Genomic DNA, 27,924 nt, shown 5'->3' with positions numbered 1-27,924 from the left:
TGAAGATATAATATTGCCCTAAAAACGCCATAGTTTTGGAACAACCAAAAGATAAATCTTAGAAAATTGCGGTTTTTATGTATAAATAGACCTAACTTTTTTCATAAAGTTTTTCAAACTTCGTGAGTTTTTCTAACAGGAACTCAAATCAGACATTTACTTCTACTTTAATTTTATCAACTATACAAATTCAACCATTTATTCTTTTTGTTATAGTGAAAAAAAAAACTATATTTTGGTATAGTGAAAGACAAAACATCATCACAACTCTCATAAGTAATCCAACATCCGATATAAAAAAGACCTTGACTTGGCATTGGGCCAGAAATTTAGAGACTGAGTAATTTGTTTTAATAACTAGCTAGTTCTTGACTCTAGGAACAGCAAGTATTAAGAACATGATAATCTATAAGAATACGGAATAATTCGAATCTTTATTAAAATAAAGAGAAAATAAATGTTTCAATTTGTTTTTTTTTGAGACTTCACAAACTTCAGGAGTAGAGACTTCACAAGGAGTAGAAGAGCTGGGATGAGCAGTAAATTCACTTAGCAAAGAATGAGCAAAAAATATAATTAGTTCAAAAATGTTAAGGTCTCTATTTCTTTTAAAATGTGAAAAAAGAAGGAGAAAAAAGGCATAAACAGGAATTTTACGGATAATGAAACGAATTTAAGGCTAAAAGACCTTGATTTTTATTTTAACTTCAAAATGACAAGAAGCCAGGTCTGTTACACGACTTTTTCTGTGAAAATGAAGGCTATCACACAAAAAGACGGCAACAGTATACAGGCTTACACGGCTAGATTTTTACTGCCAAATTTAATGCTCGGATACTGCTTAGCCTAGAAAAGAAAAAGGACGTTAATTGATTAGAGATAAAGGACATGTAAAGAAGTGATAAAATAAACAAATAAATAAACAAAGAACAGATCATTACTTTAATGGAGCGATTTGAATGGGTCATCGCGTTAAGATCAAGATTCTGACCGGGTGCAAGGAAGACTAGAACCACCACTGGTCATCTTTAGGCAATATTTTCTATTATTGTGCTATTATTATGCTCTAAAAAAACTTAAGTATCAAGATTCGAACCCTATTACATTTGTTGTTTTATAAATTATCTTAAATACCTTCCCACACAGGAATGTAAGGGCATGTTCAATATTACATTTGAAAGTATTTGCAAGCAATAAACGCATTGAGTGTTCTGGTTCAAGTTATTTCAGGTTTATATATTATTACTTAATAAATATTTGCAGTATTTATCTGATAGAGAGTCAAGCTCGTTGATTAGTTCCCAAAAAAGAAAAGAATAGAGACGGAGAAAAGTTTCTGAAAGACAGAGTTAATTTCTGAAAGGAGACATGAATGTCAATCTCAGAGTAGACTATCCTTTGACGGAGCCAAGGGTCACTGAAATTCCCCTGTAAGCCAAGTAGGGAAAGGGTACATGTCATGGTCAAGGGTACTGTAAGCAATACATACTTCATATTTATTTTAGTGCTATTGACTAGGAACTATTGATTTCCAATTGATTGAGCTCCCTCCAAAGTGTACACATTCACCCTTCCAATGAAAACCTTAAAAACGATTTTAAAAATGGTTAACTTGCATAGTTTACGGCCCTTGCCTTGGGGACTGGAAGGGAATATACCAAACCTGGAGGTATGGCTATTTGATCTTTGGAATATTTTTAACAAAATGGCTATCTCGAAATTTTGGAATTTTCAACTGAATTCAATTTCCCTTCCAAATATATACGACCACCCCTTCCATTTGAAATGCCTCTGGCAAAGAAAAATAGTAATACATTAAACTCTTAAGGTCCTTTGCTATAGACAATGCAATAGTATTGTTTCTGACGTGTGAGTAGAGCTTTGAATTCCCCTTCTAATAAACTTGCAAAACGATCCAGGGAAAATATTCCTAGAGAGAAAAATGCCTAGAACCCAAGATACCATGTTTGGTGACCTATATCTCACACCATTTATTATTTGTGTTTATTAAAAAAAAAAAAAGAAATAAGATGCCTTACTGTGTCCAGGGTAAGTTTCAACGTGTGCTTAAATTAAAAGTGCCTCAGTTTGCAAACTAAGAATCTTTTGCTGGTCAAAATTGATATAGAGTGTGTCATATTCATTACTGTTATACATCTAAATTTTTACCAATGAGAACATAACTAGCTTTTTTAATCCTTAAATTTAACTTCTACTTTCACTTTAGAGCTGAATTACAAATCTGTTTTAGGACAACACAACTGTTTTCAAACAGTTCCTGGTAATGAACTGTACACGCATAGTAATAGTAACCAAGCTATAAAAAACGTGACCAATAATTAACCAAAATAACGTAACCCAAAATAGTTTCAAAAATAGTAACCTAAACTAAAAAAAACAGAATTTTCATACAAATAGATCCATGAAAAGAATTGAATTTTATGCTGATTATAAATATATAAGTTTTATTTAATTTATTCTTACTTATCAAAAGTTACGAGCCCAAGTAAATTTGACTTATTTTAGAAAATAGGAGGAAAACAACCCCTAAATTTCATATTATCTTACCGAAAATCACTACATCACATTCAGCGTATCAGAGAACCTTTCTGTGGAAGTTTCAAGCTGCTATCTATAAAAATTTGAAATTTTGTATTTTTTGCCTTACGACCGATCACGGGTGCGTGTTTATTTATTTATTAAATAAAAAAAAAGTTTCTTTTTTTAACTGCAAGTAAGGAGCGACATTAAAACATGAAACGAACAGAAGTCAATTCCTATATTAAAGGGGTTGTCCCCTCCTCAAAACCCACTCTTTACGCTAAAGTTTGACTCTTTGATACAACTCTACTTTTTCAAACAACAAAAAAACCTTATTGTAAAAAGGGAGGTGTTGAGGAGGGGAAACTCCTTTAATATGTGACATAATTTCTGTTCGTTCTAAGTTTTAATGTCGCTCCTTACTTGCAGTTAAAACAACTTATTTTTCTGAACGTTTTGGAATTAATGGATGTTTTGATTTTGGCTCACCACACATGAATAATTAATACAAAATTTGCTCATTATTTTTTTTACCCCCTCGTCAATACCTCGCTCTTTACACTAAAGCTTGAATTGTATCCCAAATCTTTAATAATAATGTTAGAAAATCCTGCTTCTCTGAAAATCCTGAAATTCTCTTCCGAACAGACATTATTACGCATATGAGGGGTTCTAAAAATACTTTAGCATAAAGAGCGAGGTATTTAGGAGGAGATGAATACCTTGCTCTTTATGCTAAAGTATTTTTAGTTATTTTAACAGTTTATTCTACTGCCTTTCTGATTCAGGGGTCATTCTTAAGGAATTGGGACAAAACTTAAGATTTAGCCAAAATCAAAAATGCATTAATCCAAAAACGCTCAGAAATTAAATAAAAAAAACTAGTTTTTTAAACTGAAAGTAAGGAGCGATATTAAAACTTGAAACGAACAGAAATTACTCCGTATATGAAATGGGTTGTCCCCTCCGCAATCCCTCGGTCTTTACGCTAAAGTTTGACTCTGCCACAATTCTACTTTTTAAAACAATTAAAAACTTTAGCGCAAAGAGTGAGGGATTGCGGAGAGGACAACCCATTTCATATACGGAGTAATTTCTGTTCCTTTCAAGTTGTAATATTGCTCATTACTTTCAGTTTTAAAAAACTTTTTTTTTATTTAATCCTAATAAAAGAGCATGCCTACTTTTTTGTTTTTATGTCTGTCACTCGACAGGCTTTCCCGGTAGTTTCTAATAAAGTTTGGCCCGCTTTCAGTGAAAGACAGATTCCAAAGGTAGTTTAAATCTGTACTTTACAAGGGTTATTATTTTTGGGTTATTTTTCTTAGGGGGGGGTGGTATTTATTTTGGCACTTTACATGGGTTATTATTACTCAAGGTTTATTATTTTTGCAAGAAGTCCTAGAAGGTCAGAAACATCGTATGATAATAATCGAAAAGAACTGTAAACAAGATGACTTGGAATCCCAACAGGGCTAAATGATTAGGAGGCCATACTAAAGTAGAAATTCGTGTAAGGAAGTTCCTAAAGATCAAACTTTCTGGAAGTTACACAAATCAGAGAGTACCATATTTGGTAAAACTAGAAGAAACCATCGAAGAAGTTTTGCAAAGTTCTAATTCTATTAGTTACTTGATAACAATGCACAACCTACAATATTGTTGAAACATTACATAACATATATGTCCCAATAATGAAAAGGTCTTACAGTCTAGCGCAGATACAACTACATCTATAGGTTGAACAATTGACCGCTTGAGATGCGAGTACACAGGGTTTCTTTAAATGGGGGTAATTTAGGATAAATATTTCTGAACACTTAATCAAATAGTAGTAAAATATTGAGCACCTGATTTTATTTGAAAGTAATGCCAAAAAAAGAATGTACCTGACCACTCCAATATAATTTAGCAGTCTCAGCTGCAAGTTTCTTTGTACTTACACAGTTCGAGGTAACGAACTGTAGTAAGGAGCGACCCAGCTCAATAACAACCGGAACTCTAAAAAACGGAGTTTTGATACCAATAGATACATCAAAAGAATCGCATTTCTATGCTGATTTTAAATATTTAAGTTTCATCAAGTTTAGTTTTACCCATCAAAGCTTACGAGACTCAGAAAATTTGCTTTATTCTCGAAAATAGAGGGAAACGCCCCCTAAAAGTCATAGAATATTAATGAAAATCACAGCATCAGATTCAGCGTATTAGAAAATGTTAATGTAGAGGTTTCAAGCTCCTATCTGCAAAACTGTGGAATTTTGAGTTTTTTCTCCAGAAGACGATTACGGATGTGTTTTTATTTGTTTTTTGGTTTTGTTTTTTCCCCAGGAGTGATCGTATAGACCCAGTGGTCTTGGAATGCATCGATAGGGCTCATTTTAACGGCACTCAGAAGTTCTAGTTCCCTTTTTAAGTGACCAAAAACACTGTAGGACAACTAGGCCCCCTCCCAAGCTCATTTTTTCCTCAGTCACAAGATCAAAATTTTGAGATAGCCGTTTTGTTCAGCATAGTCTAAAAATCTAATAACTATGTCTTTGAGGACGACTTCATTCCCCACAGTCCCCGGAGGAAGGGGTGCAAGTTAAGAACTTTGCCCATTGTTTTACATACAGCAATGGTTATTGGGAAGTATACAGACGTTTTTAAGGGAGATTTCCCTCCTAAAAACGGTTCCTATCAAAATGGTTTCTGTTGGTAGTGGGGGAGGGTCAGAAGAGGGGGTTACGTGGAGGAAATTTCCATAGAGGCATTTATAATGGGGGAAGAGAATTTCTATGAAATTCTATTTTTTAGCATTATTTAAAAAACAACGATAAAATAAATAAAAAACAAGTTTTTTCAACTAAGAGTAAGGAGCAGCATTAAAAATTAAAACGAACAGAAATAATTCCTCATATGAGGGGGTTCATCTCCTGCTCAATACCTCGCTATTTACACTAAACAATTTTTAGTAATTTCAAAAGAGCCATTTATTCTAATTAAGCGGCATTTGTGATTCAGGGGTCACTCTTAAAGAATTGATGTAAAGAGCGAGGTATTATAGAGGGGGAAAACCCCCTGATACACGTAATAAAAATATTCGAATATAGAAATTTATTATGTAAGTTAATTCGTAAGTTATATATATTTATTACTATTAAAAATGTCCGTGAATTAAATTAAAAGTTTTAGTGGCCTTTTTAAGTAACCAAAAAATTGGAAGACAATTCGGCCATCTGTCCTGCCCCCTTTTTTTTCTCAAAATCGTCCGATCAGAACTTCGAAAAGGCCATTTAGTCAAAAAAAATTAAACATGTAAATTTCGTTTTAATTATTCATGTAGCGTACGGTGAGCCAAAATCAAAGCCTGCATTAACTAAAAAACGATCAGAAATAAGTTTTTTTTCTTATAAATTATTTTGTATAGGAAAGGGGCTTTCCCCTCCTTAACGTCCCACTCTTTTACTTTTACAGCTCTACTTTTTTTCTCAACTCTACTTTTTAAAACATTAAATACTTAAGTTTAAAGAACGGGGCGTTGGGGAGGGGACAGCCCCTTTCATAAACAAAATGATTTATGTTCGTTTTAAGTTTTAACGGTTCTCCTTTCTTTCTGTTAAAAGAACTTTTTTTATATATATATATTTAATATGAACTAAAGGGTATATCTGAAAGTTTCCGTTTTCAACAGAATTTCGATAGGTTTTCCGTCAATCACTAAAAGTAGCTTAGAAATGTTTCTTGGCGTTTACCCCCTCCATCAATTTCCCCTCCCCCCAAAAAACCTCCTGCCCTCGGAAAATACCCCTGGAAAACACAACCCCGTGGAAAATACCCCCCCCCCCTGTTGGAAACATATCTCTGGAAATACCCCCCCCGTAAAATACCACCCCCAGAGGAAAATATCCCCCAGAAACCACTTGGCAATTACCCCCCCCTGAAAAATAAGGCTTTCCAAATTTGAGAATTTTATATGAGTTTTTTCTTATTTCCGTAGTGGGAAGGAAATTTTGGTACTTGCGTATTATGCGGTATTCACTCATGTTTATGCTGTTTAAAACTCAAGAACAAACTGGTTTCTTTGTTTGGTTCTTTCAGCTTAGCGCTAGACAAGACAAAGACGAGTGACAGAATATATTGGAAATGCAATTGGGGTTATATGTTTGCATATTAGGGGTGGGGTAGGGACAAAGTATTTGAACAGTTTGAAAGTCAGAAAACAATTCTTACTTCAAAATATGCAGAATAATTGTAGGCTATCTAACACATCTTGCATGCAGACCCGCTATAATTTATCACCCCCCCCCCTAATGTGCAAATCTAAAGCCCAAATTTGTTTCTAAAGTAACGAAGGAACTAACGAAAAACCGGATTGCTCACGAGTTTTACACACTGTAAACTTGAGTGAGTGGCGCATAATACACAAGTTCCAAAATTCCTTCCCCCTTCGGAAAAAAATGAAATAAAATTCTCAAATTTGGAAAGCCTTATTTTCTATGTGGGGTGTTTTCTGGGGGAAGTGGTATTTCCCGGAGGGTTAATCGCCAGGGGTGGGGTCGCCTGTCACTCTTAGAGAAATGCCTGCAAGATTTTTCACTTAAATCATCGGGAAAACAAAAGGATTATCACGTTTAACTTAAAAAAATGTATTTCTGATTTCCTTTAAAATGTGAAATGCCAAGCACATCCTTTCTTTTTGATTAAATAAAAAACAAGTTTTTTTTAACTGAAAGTAAGGAGCGACATTAAAACCTAAAACGAACAAAAATTACTTCGTATATGAAAGGGGCTGCTTCCTCATCAACGTCCCGCTCTTTACGTTAAAGTTTGGCTCTTTCTCTCAACTCTACTTTTTAAAACAGTAAAAAACTTTAGCGTAAAGAGCGGGGCGTTGATAAGGAAGCAGCCCCTTTCATATACGAAGTAATTTCTGTTCGTTTTAAGTTTCGTAGATACATGACTGACGTAACCGGACTGGATTCGCTCTCTTTGGGGGAGTTAGGTGGTGGGGCTCAGTGCTTTGGCGAGTTTGGTCCTTCTGGACGTACCAGGACGATGAAAATCGGTAGGCGTGCTAGGGAGCTGTACAAATTGACATGATAAAGCGTTTTCCCCGATTCGAACATCTGGGGGGCAGAAGGGAGAGGAAAAATTACAAAAATTGAGGTATTTATAACTTACGAGTGAGCGATCCGATCACAATGAACTTTGATATTTAGAAGGTCCTCGTGACTCAGAGCTCTTATTTTAAATCCCGACCGGCATTAAACCTCTGATTTTCTTTTTAAATCAATCTAAAGGTTCTTAGAATTTTGTTAGAGCTCATAGCATATGAGCTCTTAGCTCTTGTTTTTTTAGAGAACGTATCAAAAATTTGTTTGTGTCAATTTTTGCTACTAGACAAAAATTTGGAGGGGGTTACACTTTGTACTACTACAACTACTAACAACTCACTGGTGCACCAAGCCACCTGAGGCCAACACAGCTACGCACGATCCTCTTCCATCCCAATCTGTTCAAAGCCTCCCTCTTTACACCCTCCCAGGAAGTTCCCATTTCCTTTAAATCTTTCTTTATAAGATCCTCCCACCCCAGACGATGACGATCTGCTTTCCGTTTAACCTTAGACGGTTGGCCAAAAAGTACAATCTTCGGCAATCTGTCATCCTTCATCCACAAAACGTGCCCTAGCTATCTCAATCTTTCTTTCATTATAGACCTAGAAAGCAGGATTGAACCAAATTTTTCGTACAGCCTACTGTCTAAAATACGGTCAGTCAGCCGGGCACTCAGAACAATCCGCATAAAATTTCTCTGAAAAACATCTGGTAAATCTTCATCCGCTTTTCGAAGCGCCTATGCTTCAGAGCCATATTTGACCACGGTCATCACTCTACCTTCCAATATTCTTATCTTGGTTTGCAGACTTGTCTTCCTATTCTTCCAAACTTTTTTTAACTGTGAAAAAACACCCTGAGCCTTGGTTATTCTACTTTTAACATTTTCGCTGCTCCCACCGTGTTTGCAACTCCCCTGAACACAATCCTGATAATGGGATTAGAAACCATCACCAGCTCTGTAAAACCAAAATGAAACTTGATACTCTTAAAACGTTCGGTTCTGGCCCCTTTTAAAACATTATTTATATATACCACCAGCCATGTAACCTTTTAGGGGGATAATTAAGGCATGGTTTGCTCACGAATAAATTAATGAATAAATGCTGTTGGTTGTGAAACAGTGGGGGTAAGAAAAACCGCAAATTGGATAATCAACAGCTGGACACCTAGAATGCGTGAAATATGATCTTTCTGGAGAGTTCCACACATATTCCTTTATCATCAAAAATAGATTACAGATTAAATGTTATCTGTGTACAGAGATGACACTATTTTATTTCAGAAAGAAGAAAAGAGTTTTTGGCGCAAATTTTATGACTTTCTGATTTTTAGGAGACCATTCCCTGTAACGATGCCCCAGACAGTGTCCGCTGACAGTGACGGTGGGTGCGTACGACTTTTTAGTTTTATCCCTACCTTTGGATCTATCTCTAGTATATTTGACCTTACCGCTTGCGTTTTGAGACTTCCAGAAGATTTCATTTTGACTTCATAGGTTGAAAATGTTCTTTAATGACTGAGAAAATTAAACTAGATGCGGTAGTTATGACCTTGAATAATGAGAAATGCTTTTTGAGAACCATATACTTCCATAAGTTGTTTTTTTTTTCTAAGCAGAGTTTACAATGATTATGCTGGCAGCAACTACTATGCTGGCAGCAACAATTGCTGCCAGCATAGTAGTGGAGAAGAAGTAATAGGAGTAGCTTTGGTTCGCTACACAACTGAGAGCCTTTCAGTTCGTCTCAAAAAACTAGATAGAACATATAAAAAATAGAGCATTCTTTGGCAATGACTTTCGATTTCCAGCACAATTTTTATTGAAGGATTTTTGAAGCTGGTGATTACTAATCATAGGCTAATATTAAGGGGATTCAGTATTTTAAAACTATTACGCAAGCCCCAGCATTGGTAGAGCGTCTCAAAGATAAAGGACCCGTTAGCATATTCTATCAGAGGACTAGCCACCATATGGTGTCTATCAGAAGGTGTCTTCAAAGTATTGAAACAACTGAGAGCCAATTTTATTTCTGCTCCTATTTCAGTGCGTCATTTTTTTTCTGATCTGGTATTCTAGATTCCTGGTTTACTTTTAATTGAAGCGTCCAACTCTTCAGTATTTGACAAGAATAAATTAAGAAAAATAATTATGAACTGTAAAGCGGAAAATTCAAAAATAGGTCCCAGCAAAACACATGCTGATTGTAATCTAGCCCTTTGAAGAGCATAATCAAATAACTTGAAATCCATAATATACTATCCTTTTCTTTCTAGACGTTCGGTCACCTAATGGAACCGGTTCCCAGGAGAAATAATACCTGATCACTATTTTTGACTACTTTAAAAGGAATTACAACCATTTTTAGGAGAGGAGAGTTGATTACTACCACTAGTGTTGCATAATCTATTATTCTTCGATGACTTAAAATCTAATTCTTTTTTTATTTTATAAAGTGAAAAAATATGTTAAAAAATTTCAAAGAAACATAAAAAGAGCAAAAGTAAAGTCATATAATAAGCAAAACCAAAAATTAATAGAAATTAATGAAAGTATTAATAAACTAATAAGCCTAAAATAAACAGAAATTGAAATGTATAATCAAGCCAAACTATAAAACGTAAAATTTCTTAAATGTATAATCAAGGGAAACTACAAAAGGAACTGAGATTACAGTGATCAAAGAACTGAAGCTTAAAATCAACGGATATTAAAATCAACAGCCAAGTTAAACTTGAAACAAACAGACACTATAAACAGCAAGAGAACTGTCATGCTTCCGACCCCCCAATAACTGAAGTTTCATTTGCATTTTGCTGAAACACTGGATTGTTATTTGTCATAGCATAAGAAAAAGAAAAAAACAAACAAACCAAGTTTAAAGGAAATAAAAAAAAATTCTTAAAACAAATTACTTTCAATTTAGCTCAAAGGCGTATCCAGGATTTCTGTTCTGAGGAAGCGAGGTACTTTTCTAGGAGAGATGGCATTAGAAAACAAAATTGAAAAAACGTATCAAAAACGTTTTATTCATATTTTTGTTACGTTTTTACTAGCCTGAAAAATTCGGGGAGGGTTCAAAACCGGGTACCCCCCTAGATATGACCTTGATTTAGGTTAATCATTTTCAAGGACAATTTTCGTATCACTGCCTGTTTGTTGAAAAAAATCATAGCTAAAAAACACACTTAAAAAATTTGTTGAAAAAAATCACAGCTAAATAACATACTTAAAACGTTAATTCATGAGGCAATTGTTTGGTTTGCTGCGGGCTAGCGATCTTTCATGCTGGTGAATCAATAAATCATTCGATCTTCTATGCATTTGAAACGAATGGATTTAAAAGAATAAATCAAACAGTTCGTGGTAACGAACTGTAGTAAGGAGCTATCCGGCTCAATAGTAACCAAAACTCTAAAAAATTGAATTTTGATATCAATAGCTACATCAAAAGAATCGCATTTTAATGCTGATTTTAAATATATAAGTTTCATCAAGTTTAGTCTCACCCATCAAAAGTTACGAGCCTGGGAAAGCTTGCCTTATTTAGGAAAATAGGGGGAAACACCCCCTAAAAGTCGGAGGATCTTAACGAAAATGACACCATCAGATTCAGCGTATCAGAGAATCCTACTGTAGAAGTTTCAAGCTCCTATCTACAAAAATGTGGAATTTTGCATTTTTTGCCAGAAGACAAATCACGGGTGCGTGTTTATTTGTTTGTTTGTTTTTTTTTGTTTTTTTTTTTTCCCCAGGGGTCATCGTATCGACCAAGTGGTCCTAGAATGTCGCAAGAGGGCTCATTCTAACGGAAATGAAAAGTTCTAGTGCCCTTTTTAAGTGACCAAAAAAATTGGAGGGCATCTAGGCCCCCTCCCACGCTCATTTTTTCCCAAAGTCAACGGATCAAAATTTTGAGATAGCCATTTTGTTCAGCATAGTCGAAAATCATAATAACTATGTATTTGGGGGTGACTTACTCCCCCACAGTTCCTGGGGGAGGGGCTGCAAGTTACAAACTTCAACCAGTTTTTACATATAATAATGGTTATTGGGAAGTGTACAGACGTTTTCAGGGGGATTTTTTTTGGTTTTGGGGGTAGGGTTGAGGGAGGGGGCTATGTGGGAGGATCTTTCCTTGGAGAAATATACCATGGGGGAAAAAATTCAATGAAAAGGGCGCAAGACGAATCTGGTCACGTTAGAAAAAAACGTCAAATTCAGAGCTTAATATACAATGCTGGGTGTTCGGAGCCTCTCTATTATGGAGTATAATTTGAAAATAACACAACTATACGAGCGATAAAACATATATACCACAACCATAACTCAACTAACGAAAGAACTGCTAAGAGATAACACAACTATAAAGCGAAAACAGGTGAAAACTAACGGGAAAATAAACGAACTAAGAGGTGGAAGGGGCCCAGAGAAAAAATATAATCATTTTTCAATTTTGAGCCTAACTTCCGCAAAGGAGTAATAATGTCAGAAGCCCCAAAATACCGAATTATTTTCTTTTCAAACAGTTCGTGGTAAAGAACTGTAGTAAGGGGCGACCCGGCTCAATAGTAAACGGAACTCTAAAAAACGGAATTTTGATGCTAAAAGATACATCAAAAGAATCGAATTTTCACGCTGATTCTAAATATATAAGTTCCAATTAATTTAGTCTTTGTCATCAAAAGTTACGAGCCTGAGAAAATTTGCCCTATTTTGGAAAAAAGGGGGAAACATCCCCTAAAGGTCATAGAATCTTAACGAAAATCACACTGTCGCATTCGGCATATCAGAGAACTCTATAGCAAAAATTTCAAGCTCCTATCTAAAAAAATGTGGAATTTCATATTTTTTGCCAGAAGACAAATCACGGGTGCGTGTTTATTTGTTGGTTTGTTGTTGTTTTTTTTTCCCAGGGGTCATCGTATCGACCAGGTGGTCTTAGAGTGTCGCAAGAGGGCTCATTCTTACGGAAATGAAAAGTTCTAGTGCCCTTTTTAAGTGATAAAAAAATTGGAGGGCAAATAGGCCCCCTCCCACGCTAATTTTTTTCCAAAAGTCAACAGATTAAAATTTTAAGATAGCCATTTTGTTCCGCATAGTCGAAAACCATAATAACTATGTCTTTGGGAATGACTTACTCCCCCACAATTCCTGGGGGAGGGCTGCAAGTTACAAACTTTGACCAGTGTTTACATATAGTAATGGTTATTGGGAAGTGTACAGACGTTTTAGCCAAAAAAAAATTAATATACTAATTTCATTTCAATAATTTATGTGCGGAGACCCAAAATCAAACATGCATTAATTCAAAAACGTTCAGAAATTAAATAAAAAAAACTAGTTTTTTTAACTGAAAGTAAGGAGCGACATTAAAACTTAAAACGAACAGAAATTACTCCGTATATGAAATGGGTTGTCCCCTCCGCAGTCCCTCGCTCTTTACGCTATGGTTTGACTCTTCGCCACGATTCTACTTTTTAAAACAATTAAAAACTTTAGCGTAAAGAGCGAGGGACTGCGGAGGGGACAACCCATTTCATATACGGAGTAATTTCTGTTCGTTTTAAGTTTTAATGTCGCTCCTTACTTTCAGTTAAAAAAACTAGTTTTGTTTATTTAATCTTGATAAAACCTATTGTACTTTGTTAATGAAAGTAAACGGGCTGTTTCAAATATACAGATGTACACAAAAAAAAATGAACTCTAGGACTAATGAGTGGCATTTGATTTTCTTTAATTTTATAAGGGAAAAACAGAAAAAAAAAACTGAAAATAGAAATTTGTATTACAAATTAGTTTTAAGTGAAATTCTAACCTTTAGGTGGCTTGTTGTAACATCAGCCTCCCGACTCCCTTTCGAAAAATTTTCGCTCAAATTATACTCGGTAATTTATTTTAATTGTAAAGAAAAAGCATCCCTGAAAGCTCGAGCAGTATTTAAGCTCAATTTTAGTGTCATAAGTCGGATATATATTTATTCAAAACACAATTTTTTATGTTAAGTGGAAAGGACACTCTAGTCCTTAGAGATCTAGCCAGGCCTTCAACCACCCTTGAAGATAGACAAATAATATTCTGTCTTCTTAATAAAGAAGCTATTCCGTTTCTGTTTCCTTTTTATGGCACTTGGTAATAACCAAGTGACATATAGCAATAGCAAATTCTGTCGGTCTGTCCATCGGTCCTAGTTTTGCTACTTTAGGCACTTCCAGGTAAGCTAGGACGATGAAATTTGACAGGCGTATCAGGGACCGCACCATATTAAATCAAAAATAGTCTTTTTCCCGATTTGACCATCGGGGGGAGTGGGGGGCCGGTTAATTTGGAAAAAAAGAAGTATTTTTAACCTACGAACTGTTGATCAGATCTTCATGAAATTTGAAAATTGGAAGGATATCGTGTCTCAAAGCTCTTATTTTACACTCCAACCCGATTTGGTGACATTGGGGGGAGTTGGGAGGGGGAAGCCTAAAATCTTGGAAAACACTTAGAGTGGAGGAATCGGGATGAAACTTGGTGGGAAAAATAAGTACAAGTCCTAGATACATGATTGACATAACTGGAACAGATCCACTCTCAATGGAGTAGTTGGGGAGGAGGAGTGTAATTTTGAAAAATTAAAAAAAATGAGGTTTTTTTACTTACGAACGGGTGATTGGATCTCAATGAAATTTGATATTTAGAGGAATTTCGTATTTTAAAGCTCTTATTTCAAAACCCGACCGGATCTGGTTACATTGGGGGGGGAGTTTGGGGGGCCTAAAATCCTGGAAAACGCTTAGAGTGGAGGGATCGGGATGAAACTTGGTGAGAAAAATAAGCAGAAGTCTTAGATACGTGATTGACATAATTGGAACGGATCCGCTCTATTTGGGGGAATTGGGGGGGGGGGGTTAATTCTGAAAAATTAGAAAAAATGACGTATTTTTAGCTTACGAAGAAGTGATCAGATCTTCATGAAACTTCATACTTAGAGGAACCTCATAACTCAGATCTCTCATTTTAAATCTCAACCAGATCCAGCGTCAATGGGAGGGGGGCAGAAAATGCTTAAAGCGGAGAGATTGAGATGAGACTGGATGGGAGGAATAAAAACAAGTCTAAGATGCGTGACTGACATAACCGGACCGGATCCGCTCTCTTTGGTGGAGTTGGGGGGGGGGGGTAATTCGTAAAAATGAGGTATTCGTAGCTTACGAACGGGTTATCATATCTTAATGAAAATTGATATTTAGAAGGATCTTGTGCTTTAAAGCTCTTCTTTAAAATTTCGACCAGATCCTGTGACATTGGGGGGAGTTGGAGGGGGAAACCGGAATTCTTGGAAAACGTGAAAATTGGGGTTTTTTCTTACGAATAGGTGATCGGATCTTAATGAAACTTTATATATAAAAGGATCTTATGTCTCAGATGCTCCATTTTCGACTCGAATTGGATCTGGGGACATAGAGGGTTGGAGGAGGGAAACAGAAATCTTGGAAAACTGTTAGAGTGGAGAGATCGGGATGAAACTTGATGGGCAGAATAAGCACAAGTTCTAGCTACGTGATTGACATATTTGGAACAGATCCATTCTCTTTGGAGGAGCTGGGGGATGTTAATTTGGAAAGATTAGAAAAATTGAGGTATTTTTAACTTAAGAACGGATGACCGGATCTTAATGAAATTTGATGTTTAGAGGGGATTCATGTCTTAGAGCTCTCATTTCAAATCCCGACTAGATCCGTTGAAATTGGGGGGACATGGAGGGGAAAATCGGAAATCTTGGAAAACGCTTAGAGTGGAGGAATCGGGATGAAGATTGGTGGATAGAATATGCAAATGTCGTAGATACGTGATTGACGTAACCGTACTGGATTCACTATTTTTGGGGGAGTTGGGGGGAGGGGTTCAGCGCTTTGGCAAGTTTGGTGCTTCTGGACGAGCTAGGACGATGAAAATCGGTACGCGTGTCAGGGAGCTGCACAAATCGACTTGATTGAGTCTTTTTCCCAGATTCGACCATCTGGGGGGCTAAAGGGAGAGGAAAAATTGGAAAAAATGAGGTTTTTGTAACTTACGAGCGGGTGATCGGATCTTAATGAATTTTGATATTTAGAAGGACATCGTGACTCAGAGCTCTTATTTTAAATCCCGACCGGCATTAAGCCTTTGATTTTCCTTTTAAATCAATCTATTTATTCTTAGAATTTTGTATGAGCTCATACCATGTGAGCTCTTGGCTCTTAGCTCTTCTGGCCTCGTCACAAGTGCCATATGAGCTCTTGTTTTATATATATATATATATATATATATATATATATATATATATATATATATATATATATATATATATATATATATATATATATATATATATATATATATATATATGAAGGTAAGCTGTGTGATTTTTCACTGTAAAATTCAAAATAAGTCTCCGACAAACCTATGTTCAGCAAAAACAAGCTTCTGTTTAAAAATATTCTGGGGGAGGGGGAGGATTGGAAGGGCTACGCATGTTATTTATCTTGGGTACCATAAGAAGATTCAATGTTAATGACACAAACAGGTTATCAGAGAATGGCTTTGGGTTAGGTAGGACACATCAAAGCTGCTAACTCAACTGAAGCTGCTGAGCAGACCCTTTTGCATCGAGTTCTTGCTTTGTTTCATTGCTGGTCTCTTTGTTTCTACTTCTAAAATATGATTAAATTTGCTTCCTTTCATGATTAGCTTTTTTTTTTCTGCAGTGAGCCAAGACTTAGATCGATTTGAATAGATACATAACTTAGGTCGCTGCTTGTCCGTTCCTTGGACTCAGCTTGTTGGTCCAATGAGTCAGGAGTCGACTGGCTTTTCAAACAAGTCGGTTGGCAGTTTGAACTTAGTTTTACCACTGACCAATTTTGGACTGAGCTTAATTTTGAACTGGGATTCAGAATAATTGCATTATTCTGGCTTAAAACAAGGTTTAAAATGCCTAGCTTACTGCTAAAAAATTGTCAACCGAGGGAGGAAAGATTGGCATAGATATCTCAGGGGTCCAATATATAATTCTAACCCTATTTATTTTGTTTTCTTCGGCATTTAGTTCTGCATGATTCTACTTTTAACAAAATGCAATATGCAGACCCTCTTTTACTTAAATGTATCAGTGAAGAATACACCATTTGGACCATACATAAGTCAAAATGAACATGGACCAGAAAAGGCTAAACCTTCCCCTCTTCCCCCAAATATTAGTCAGATCATATTTGATCTTGCTTTAGTCTATCTATATTCCCGAGCTTTAAACAAATTCCAAGATCAAATTCGAATATTTTATGAAAGAGCTAGATATCGCAACTTGCTAATTTAAATCCAACTCTGTGAGAGCTATTTCTTGAAAATCTAGAAGAGATATAGAATTTCCATTCTACAGGATAAACATTTAAGTTAAACAAAATTCTTTACATTATATGATCTCTAAGGAGGATATTTTCGGAACAAAGACACTTTTTTTTGTTTCTTTGTTACTTGATTTAATAGGCTAGAAAAAAAAATTCTGGTAAACTACTTCCGATTATGCAAACTTCAGAAGAGCCATTCTTCCCTGTTCCTTGATTCCCATAACAGAAAATCGTTCCAGATCTTCCTCTTTTACTGTTGCCGAGACACAGAAAGATGTTCCCCAAAAGAAAAATTTGACTGGGCAGTGTTGCCCCGCAGCACAATTATAAAGAAACCTAGGCCTGGTTGTCGATTTTTGTTTTCTATTAAATGAGAAAAACAAGTTTTTCTTAACGGCAAATAAGGAGCGACATTAAAACTTAAAACGAACATAAATTATTCCGTATATGAAAGGGGTTTCCCCTTACTCAACAACACGCTCTTTACGCTAAAGTTTGACTCTTTGTCAGAACTCTACTTTTTAAAACAATGAGAAAATTTTAGCGTAAAGAGCGAGGTGTTGAGGAAGAGACAACCCTTTTCATATACGGAATAATTTCTGTTCGTTTTAACTTATTTTTCTCATTTAATTTCTGAACGTTTTTCAATTAATTCATGTTTTGATTTTCGCTCACCGCACTTGAATAATTAAAACGAAATTTGCATATCAAAGTCAGAAACAAGCATCAGCATGGAAACCAACCGATAACACTGAATTCCAATAATTGCAAATATTTAAAGAGAATTGAAAATTAACAAATTAAAATAATTTATAGAGGCAAATATCCGAGATCACAAAAAATTTCCGAGAAACAATAAACGCTGAAATTCTTGTTAAAGAATTAAATAATTAAATTCTTTTTAAATATTCTTTTTCTTGTTAAATAAACGCTAGAAATTCTTTTAGTCCTGACAGACTAAGGGGAATTATCAGGATTTCCAAAAGCAGAGATTAATTCCTAATAGTCTGCATCAAAAGTTTCCTTGGGAAAAGCAAATGCGCCAAACAGATATAGTCATACAATTTGCGGCTGATCAGATATTTATGTACCACCCTTAGAAACCGGCATGTGTTTCTAGTAATAGAAGTGATACAGTTCATTTACTCTGAAGAGGCTATGTTGTGGCTCGCCTTTCTCAGAATCTTCATTTAATAGTTTTTTTCTCCGATTCTCTTGGGATGAAAGAGATTTGTTTGAGATGGGGATTTTCTGGTGAACACATGCCTAAGGGTGTCCCTCGAAGTCTGTCTATCTAATAAATAAATGAGAAAAAAGATCGATTTTGATTTCTTACAAAGCTAAAATCCCTGCCCAACATAAATAAAATAAAGTAGAGGTTCCAGCGCGGAACCTAGAGGCACTCCCCGCTTAACACCGAACTCTCTGCTTAAGATATCTGATAAAGCAACTTTGATAATGTGGTCATGCAAGTATCATGAAAACTACTTTACACAAGTACTACCTAGCCCAAGCCCACTTAGTCTACTTAGAAGTGTATTAAATTCAACAGTATCAAAAGCCTTACGGAAATCTACAAAAACAGTTGAAGGAACAATATTATTTTCAAGCGCATTATCAACAAAACTTAAAATATCTTTTGAATAATATATTAATCATTTTTAGTTAAACTGATTCTTTAATTTAAATATTGAATATTTTAGTGAATAAAAATGTTTAAGTAATATCATTATCACATTTGATTTGTTTCAGTACCGGTACCAACTTTATTCAGAAACTAAATTACATAAGCCTTGCTCATAAACTATATTGCAAGAAACAAATAATTATGCATAGTCTTTGTTGGCATATATAACAAAATAATAAACCAAGTATGCTAGGAAACTAACAGATCAAATTCGAATATACAGCAAAATATTCTAAATTAATGCTGAGTGTCTGTGTTGTCATGTATTAAGAAAATTCGTTTGCGTGTTGTCATAACTTGGGAGATCAAATTTTGATTTCTAAAAGGAAAAACTCAATAGAGATTTGGTTACTTCAAAAGGTTATTTTTTTATTTCAGAGAAAAGCTGACACTAGATACTTGGAACCGAAATGCTTGTTGTTGCAAAAATACTATGCATTAGGATTAAAATTCGTCACCAGTTTTTTGAGACTAGTAGACTTAAATGCGACAAAAGTGATTTATTTCATTGAGAGGTGTTCTTAGTAGAGATACCTTAGTTCTACTGCCTTAGGAATGACGCATGAGCGGATAATAGATAGACTGATTTATTAACAAATGAACTAACATCAATTTTATACAGTCCTAATAAGGGCGATTAATGCTAGAATTGTCTCCCACTCAATTGGACTATCTGTTTTGGCTCTTTCTACAATTAAATAAAAAAAAAACAAGTTTTTTCAACTGAAAGTAAGGAGCGACATTAAAATTTAAAACGAACAGAAATTACTTCGTATAAGAAAGGGGCTGCTTCCTCATCAACGCCCCGCTCTTTATGCTAAAGTTTGGCCCTTTCTCTCAACTCTTCTTTTTAAAACAGTAAAAAAAAATTGCGTAAAGAGTGGGACGTTGATGAAGAAGCAGCCCCCTTCATATACAAAGTAATTTCTGTTCTTTTTAAGCTTTAATGTCGCTCCTTATTTTTCAGTTGAAAAAACTTGTTTTTTTTTATTTAATTTCTGAACATTTTTGAATCAATGCATGTTTTGATTTTGGCTCTCCGCAATGGAATAATTAAAACGAAATTTGCAGATTTATTTTTTTGTTAAATGGCTTTCTCATAATTTTGATCAAAATGATTTTGAGAAAAAAAGAGCAGGGGAGGAAGCCTAGTTGCCCTCCAATGTTTTGGTTAATTAGAAAGGCAACTAGAACTTTTAGTTTTTTACGAATCCTTTTATTAGGAAAAGAAAATTTTGTCGCAATTCATTAAGAATGAATCACAAAATCCGTAGAATAAATAGCTGACATTACTAAAAATACTTTAGCGTAAAGAGCGAGGTATTAGGAGGAGGTGAGCCCCTCATATGGGTAATAATTTCTGTTCGTTTTAAGTTTTAATGCTGCTCCTTACTTGAAAAAACTTTTTCATATTTTTTTCGTTGTTTTTTTTTTAATAATGCTAGTAAACCCTGCCCTCCCTTCATGGAAATTTTCTTCCCCCATGACACATTCCTCGATGAAAAGTTCCCCCAGCATATCCCCCTTTTCTCAACCCCTCCCCCGAACCAAAAAATCCTCCTGGAAACGCCTGTACACTTCCCAATAACCATTACTATATGTAAGCACTGGTCAAAGTTTGTAACTTGTAGCCTCTCCCACGGGGACTGTGGGGGAGTAAGTAGTCCCTAAAGACATAGTTATAAGGTTTTTTGACTACGCTGAATAGAATGGCAATCTCAGAATTTTGATCCGTCGACTTTGGGAAAATAGTTAGCGTGGGAGGGGGCCTAGATGCCCTCAAACTCTTTTGGTCACTTAAAAAGGGCACTAGAACTTTCCATTTCCGTTAGAATGAGCCCTCTCGCAACATTCTAGGAAAACTGGGTCGATACGATCACCCCTGGAAAAAAAACAAAAAAAAAAACAACAACAAACAAACAAACAAATAAACACACATCCGTGATCTGTCTTCTGGCAAAAAATGTGAAATTCCACATTTTTGTAGATAGGAGCTTGAAACTTCTACAGTAGGGTTTTCTGATACGCTGAATCTGATGGTGTAATTTTCGTCAAGATTCTATGACTTTTAGGGGGTGTTTCCTCCTATTTCTTAAAATAACACAAATTTTCTCAGGCTCGTAAATTTTTATGGGTAAGACTAAACTTGATTAAACTTATATATTTAAAATCAGCATCAAAATTTGATTCTTTTGATGTAGCTATTGGTATCAAAATTCCATTTTTTAGAGTTTTGGTTACTCTTGAGCCGGGTCGCTCCTTACAGTTCGTTACCACGAACTGTTTGATTAGCCAGGATTTGATGCCCACAAATATTTCATTTTAATTCAAAATCTTTACATCAGTAGTTAATCCACTGCTGGTAAGAAAATGAATCAATTAAAAACATCATAGGACATTTTTTTCCATTTTTATTTAAATTAGACTATGCACCCTTTGAATGAAGCCTTTGATGACGAAATGTTTCTAATATGCGTAAGGTAAATATTTCTGTAATAACAGCTTTTTTCAATAACAGTTGACAAACCTCTTTTTTCTGCTCTCCTAGAATAAAACTGTCCTGCAATCTAACACCTTATAGTTACTAAGAAGGATGAGTGGCGAGGGGCGCCAATCGGGGGAAAGAAGAGGAAATTTCTTCCTTATGTTTGGAAAAAAATATTTTTGTTTTTGTCTATGAAAAAACATCCTGTCCCCCTTTCGTGCATTGGCATCCCCTTTCAGCGGCATGGCTTAAGAAAAAAAAATCTATCGCATATCCAAAAAGGGAGCCACATCCCAACTAAATAATGTCTATTCCCATCCACTCACTTTCCATTACAACATAAAATTTCATTTACAAAGAATTTATTGAAACCCTGTATATCCCTCCAATTACTCAAGTTTACATTCAGCGGTAGATCTGGACAAGGAATATGGACAAGGTTTCACGATATAATTACTTTATTGAGGGCACTTGTAAGTAATTTAATAGTGGGGACAAAGAAGAAAAAACACTTTGGCTATTTGGAGGGACAGGATTTCAGGTTTTGTACAATGAAGAATATGTTTTCCGGTATAGCCTACTAAAACAGAAATTAGTTTCGATAATATTTTAAGTTACACATTCAAAAGAAACCGGAGAGAAATGTTGCGTGTATAGTTAATATTTAACGCCTTATAGAAACTTTCAGACATATTTCCAAGTCATTAATGATTAATATGAACATAATAGTTTTTCTTTAGAATAAAACTTTTGTTTCTCTCCGAGGAACCTGTCTAGAGAAAGAATTTGAAATTATTACTAAATGTATACAGAAGTTTTATTTGCAATATTAAACGCTGACAATATAATAGTGTACTGATAGTTGAGAATCAACACAAGAGCTATTATATTTATGAATCGTGTTTGACAACGACAAATTAAAATGAACCGGTATCCTATTATTCATTTCATCAATGTTTTAACACAGATGGGTGGCTCCCTGGGATTGGTCTGAACAACCTCCCCTGAAAAATGTTTGGCAGGAAACCGTACTTACTCCATTGTGAGCTTCAGTAGGAAAATTCCAGTTTTTGGGAACTAGTTGAGTTCAGTAAACACTACTTTCAGAAATAAATCCATTGGCTAAATTATGTTCCGAGAACGTCGTTTGAAGTTTTTGCCTCCACTTCTCCCCTCTAACCTTTTATGAGCTTGAAACAGTACTGAGCCTCGTATCTTTGCTAAAGCCTTAACTTGAAGAAGGATTTTAAAAAATTTGAAAAGTATCTCTCAAATTAAAAAAGAAATCCAATTATGGCTTAAGACCCTACTCAAAGGATTGGAATTATGCTTTCAAATATTGAGTACCAGTGAACTTTATTCAAACCAAAATTCATCAAAAACACATTTCCTAGAGTCAAAAATGTATATCCCAGAGTTGAAACAGGTCTTCTTCTAAGCCTTAGAAATGAGACAAACAAGATAGCTTGTAAACCCTGGCTGGACATAGTTTAGAGTCAAGATTCATTTCTGAAAGTTTCCCTCTCCTAACCTTCTTTCCAATCTACCAAGAAACCTTTCCCCCTCAATGCCCCGCTCTTTACGCTAAAGTTTGACTCTATCTCTTAACTCTACATTTTAAAACAGTAAAAACTTTAGCGTAAAGAGCGGGACGTTGAGGAGGAAAAGCCCCTTTTATATACGGAGTAATTTCTGTTAATTTTAAGCTTTAATGTCGCTCCTTACTTTCATTTAAAAAAACTTTTTTTTTATTTCTGGACGTTTTTGAATTAATGCATGGTATGATCTTGGCTCTCCGCACATAAATAACTAAAACAAAATTTGCATATTAATTTTTTGGGGCTAAATGGCTTTTTCATAGCTTTAATCGAAAGATTTTGAGAAAAAAGGAGCAAGGGAGGAGGCCTGGTTGCCCTCGAATTTTTGATTGCTTAAAAAGGCAACTATAACTTATACTTTTTTACGAACCTTTTTATGAGTAAAAATATACGTAACTTACAAATTAAATTACGTAGCGAACTTCTATATTCGTATGTTTTTATCGCGCATATGAGGGGGCTCACCCCTCGTCGATACCTCGCTCTTTACATTAAAGCTTAAATTTTGTCCCAATTTCATAAGAATGACCCCTGAATCAAAAAGACCGTAGAATAAATAGTTGAAATTACTAAAAATACTTTAGCGTAAACAGCGAGGTATTACAAAGAGGTAAACCCCTAATATGCGTAATAATTTCTATTCGTTTTAAGTTTTAATGCTGCTTCTCACTTTGAGTAGAAAAAAACTTTTCGTATTTATTTTTTCATTGTTTTTTAAATAATGCTAGAAAATCCTGCGCCCCCTCCATTGAAAGTCTCTTCCCCCTGAGAAGTTTCTCCATGGAAAGATCCTCCCCGGTAAACCTCCCCCCTCAACTCTTCCCCCCAAACCAGAAAATCCCCCTGAAAACGTCTGTACACTTCCCAGTAACCATTACTATATGTAAACACAGGTCAAAGTTTGTAACTTGAAGACCCTCCCACTGGGACTGCGGGAGAGTAAGTCGTCCCCAAAAACATAGATATTAGGTTTTTCGACTATGTTGAATAAAATGGCTATCTCAGAATTTTGATCTGGTGATTTTGGGGAAAAAATGAGCGTGGGAGGGGGCCTAGGTGCCTTCCAATTTTTTTGTCACTTAAAATGGGCACTAGAACTTTGAATTTCCGTTAGAATGAGCCCTTTCGCGACATTCTAGGACCACTGAGTCGATACGATCACCCCTGGGAAAAAACAACAACAACAAAAAAACAAATAAACACGCATCCGTGATTTGTCTTCTGGCAAAAAATGCGAATTTCTACATTTTTGTAGATAGGGGCTTGAAACTTCTATAATATGGCTCTCTGATACGCTGAATCTGATGGTGTGATTTCCGTTAAGATCGTATGACTTTTAGGGGGTGTTTCGCCCTATTTTCTAAAAAAAGGCAAATTTTCTCAGGCTCGCAACTTTTGATGGGTAAGACTAATCTTGATGAAACTTATATATTTAAAATCAGCATTAAAATGCCATTCTCTTGATGTAACAATTGGTATCAAAATTCAATTTTTTAGAGTTTCGGTTATTATTAAGCCGGGTTGCTCCTTACTACAGTTCGTTACCACGAACTGTTTGATTGTCATATTCTAGAAGATGTGTTTGCTACTGTCGGTATAATACCCCAGTATTATATTTTGATGTTAATTAGAAGTACTATATTTACACACCCAGACGATTTTCTTAAAATGCTATTCAAAATTGTGGAAAATAAGAAAATAGGTTCATAACGCTAGAACTAGTTCATTATCTAGATATTAAAAATACTAGACTTTTTGTTAGGAAAAACACCAAAAAAATATTAGAAATTCCAATTCGGAAATCAGCGTCCCAATTACCTTGGAACGAAAAATCAATAACAGCTGTTTGCAACGCAAGATTGACATTGTAATACTTGACATTGATCACTTGACATTGTAATTTGCGGTACCAAACTACTCGAGCCAAACTACTATTATTCATCAGGTAATCATGTTTTTTTGTATAATATTTTTTTTTACCTTTGATTGGATTTGGAATGGATTTTGATGAGCTTTGACTGGAGGATATGAATTAACTTAAAACTTGAAATGAGCAGATATTGGCCTGAATAGGAAGTGATACCTACTAGAGCACATATAAGCGAAGATATGATTCATAAACAGAAAATACACATGATGACAGAAAATATAATGATGACGCCACATTTAAAGTGACTAGGAAACTACTAAAGTTAGGGTTGTTGTTGCTGTCACAAACGACAAAAGCGTTGTTTCCACTTTGCTGAAAACTATACAGATTTATCAAAATGAAAGTAAAATTAGAGAGAATCAGGTTTGAAAGGAAGGTCTTTAAAAGGAAATGCAATACAAATTAGAAAAATAATAATAATAATAATTTTAAAAAAATGGCGTTACAGATGTTCTGAAATCAAAGAATTCCTGAAAAGTTAAGTAACAATTACATTTTTTAGTTACAATGGCAAAGGAAGAGCTAAACAGACAACATACGCTGTTTTCATGAGAGCCCATATTACACCCCATCCTTTTGGAGGTTTTAAGGGGGTGACAACGCCACCCATATTTGTAATGATTCATAGTTATTTTAAGCTTGGCTTCATTATGCACTGTGATTTCTGTTTGTCTTAAATTTGCATTTCTTCGTTTACGATCATCGGGGCCATATCCAGGATTTTTTTTCGGGAGGGGGGAAGAATATTCTTCAGGAGGGGGATGGATTACAAAAAAATAAAAACATATCAGAAGTTTGTTTACATTTATTTTTGTTATGTTTTTACGAGTCGTACAAATATTTCAGGGAGGGTTCAAACCCCTATCCCCACCCTGAATACGGCCTTGCGGATAATCCTTCTCTCTGACGTTTAGTTACTTACATACGCCAATCACAACCCATTTTAGGGTTTAAATTCGCTCTTCACTTATAAAAATTGATATATTTTGCATACTAGAAAGCAAATGTCTTGACTTGAAAAAGAAAAACCATCAATAATAGTGAAAGCGTAAAAAACGAAAGAAAACAGCTAAAAGTTATTGATAGAAACATTGTGGTTGCATTTGTCATGAGAATAGTTGTGATGGGAGTTACCTCTCATTGATTTTCTGGTATATAACGCAACAATAGCCTTTATTTTGTAATTATTGTCTTCAAAAATCCTTAAATACCAACTATAGAAGAAATCAAACACTATTAATGACATATGTACTTAATACGCGCTGATCTTAGATTTCGATGATGCCACATTTGCCTCAAATTGTAATCAGCAAATTCTCGAGTCCTTAAAAACAAAGTTTTGTGAGAATCGGACCCAATTTTCGAAACCTGTACTTTGTGTATTACGATCGTTCCTGCGTTAAAATGTTACTTCAGATTTACAATAAAAAAAAAGTTATAAGCTAAAATTGATGGATATCAAACAACGTTTTAATTTAGAGCAGTCATACTATGATATTAATGATTTTAATGTTAAAATCCCCTTCCGAACTAAAAGCAGTTACACCAGAACTCGAACCTCTCTCCTCACGGAAAAAGGATTTTTAGTAAAGTGCGCTAGCCACTAGGCTAGGACGGCTGTAGAACGACTTAAAAAGGAAATATAAAAATCATAATTTAAATTATTTTTTAAGTTAATATAAAATAATATTTAATCATTTCTCTAATTTTTTTTATTTGTTCAGTAAAATAAGAAATCAAAGATTAAATTAAATTTGTAATACAGTTATGTTTACAAAGTAAGGGAGAATGAGATTTCCCAAAGATTGCACGATTTTTTGTAAAATATGCCCAATACATTTATTTTTGAAATAATTAGAATAAAGATAGGAATATTAATGGAATAAACTCTCGATAATACCATAGCAGATGTTATCCTAGGTGGGATTGAGGCTTTAAATTCTCAAAGATTTTATTTTAGTATTGTTTCTCATTTTTCAAATACAATTTGGCTATTTTGCCATTTCACGAATTTACACAGCCCCCAAGAAATTAATAATAAAACAAATCTTGCGTGCCTGCCTACCACATGCTACAACCCCATAAATCGTTAAATTTTGAAATGAGGACATGCAGCTCTTAACCTTACAACTGTTCGAAAACAAAATAAATAAAACTACAAAATTCCAAACAAATTGGATTAATATACTACAACTTGTTGACAAATATAAGAAATACCATTATAGCTTCCAGTTGACATGGGTCCAACATTAATTTAAAATTTTTTATTATTGAAAAAATTATATTCTGATATTATATTATCAAATTAATCACCCCCTTACAAACTTCCCAGCCAAGAGAAACTGGAAATTTTTATTAAGATATTATAAGATATTGCACATCTGAAGTAATTTAGGTCTCCAATACTGGAGAGGGAGAGGGACTTTCTAGGAATTTCATAAAATCTTGGCCAAAATTCAGTTTAAAAAAAGACGGTAAAATTTGTTAAAATTAGGCATCGGTTTGGTAAAATGTACGATCCCCCTCGTCGTGATATTTGGCTGAGGAAACCACTGACCCTACATAAAAACAGAATAGTGGTAAATATCGCTTACCAGTTTGATCCAGTCCAGCAAATGCCTGGAATTTTATAAGCGTCATCTTGAAATCATCAGAAGATTTCAAATTTGCAATTGTCGAAGTCGAGGCAAGTTGAGTCTCTGTACTTTGATCTACGTAGCCATAACGAGTTAAATAGCTCTAAAAATGGAGCATTGATTAACTTACTATGAATATAACTCCCAACAAGGAATAGGCAGACCCGTTTTAGCAAAAGCAGTTGTGATCGTTCTGTTCAGGAAACTTCAGTTGAGAACCAAATTCTAACATTTGCGAATGGTCAAAACTTTGTAGCAAAAGGGGTTTTATTCTGTTTACACAGCTTTTTTTTCCTTGGCGTATTTAATTTAAGATCCAAGGTTAAAATTAATTAACAACAAGAGATTTGAAGCAATAAGTTTTGGAAAAATGCAAATTTATTCGTAAAAAGTAAAAGACAATGTTAAAACTCAAGACGAACGTAGTGCAAACATTTTCCCATTATTACGGGAAAAAATTTTTCAAATGGTCCATTTTCACTTACCATGGCACCCAATTCCTATGTCAAAGCTTAAGAGTATTAATAATAATATTTGAAGGTTTGGTAAAAAAATTAATTTCTAGTTCAT

The 27,924-nt window shown here is 34.9% G+C and overlaps 1 long non-coding RNA gene across 1 annotated transcript; it reads right to left on the bottom strand.

Annotated features, from left to right (window-relative positions):
• Nucleotides 1–415: 415 nt before the first annotated feature.
• Nucleotides 416–27,451, bottom strand: LOC136029824 (uncharacterized). The gene is made up of 2 exons (XR_010618122.1): nt 27,313–27,451; nt 416–846 (listed from the first exon to the last, which is right to left on the bottom strand). It is a non-coding gene; the product is annotated as an uncharacterized LOC136029824 (long non-coding RNA).
• Between the last annotated feature and the right edge of the window lie 473 nt (nt 27,452–27,924).

This window comes from Artemia franciscana, chromosome 8, assembly GCF_032884065.1.
Source record: "Artemia franciscana chromosome 8, ASM3288406v1, whole genome shotgun sequence".
Classification (NCBI taxonomy): domain Eukaryota; kingdom Metazoa; phylum Arthropoda; class Branchiopoda; order Anostraca; family Artemiidae; genus Artemia; species Artemia franciscana.
This window is presented reverse-complemented; position numbering and strand designations above follow the sequence as displayed.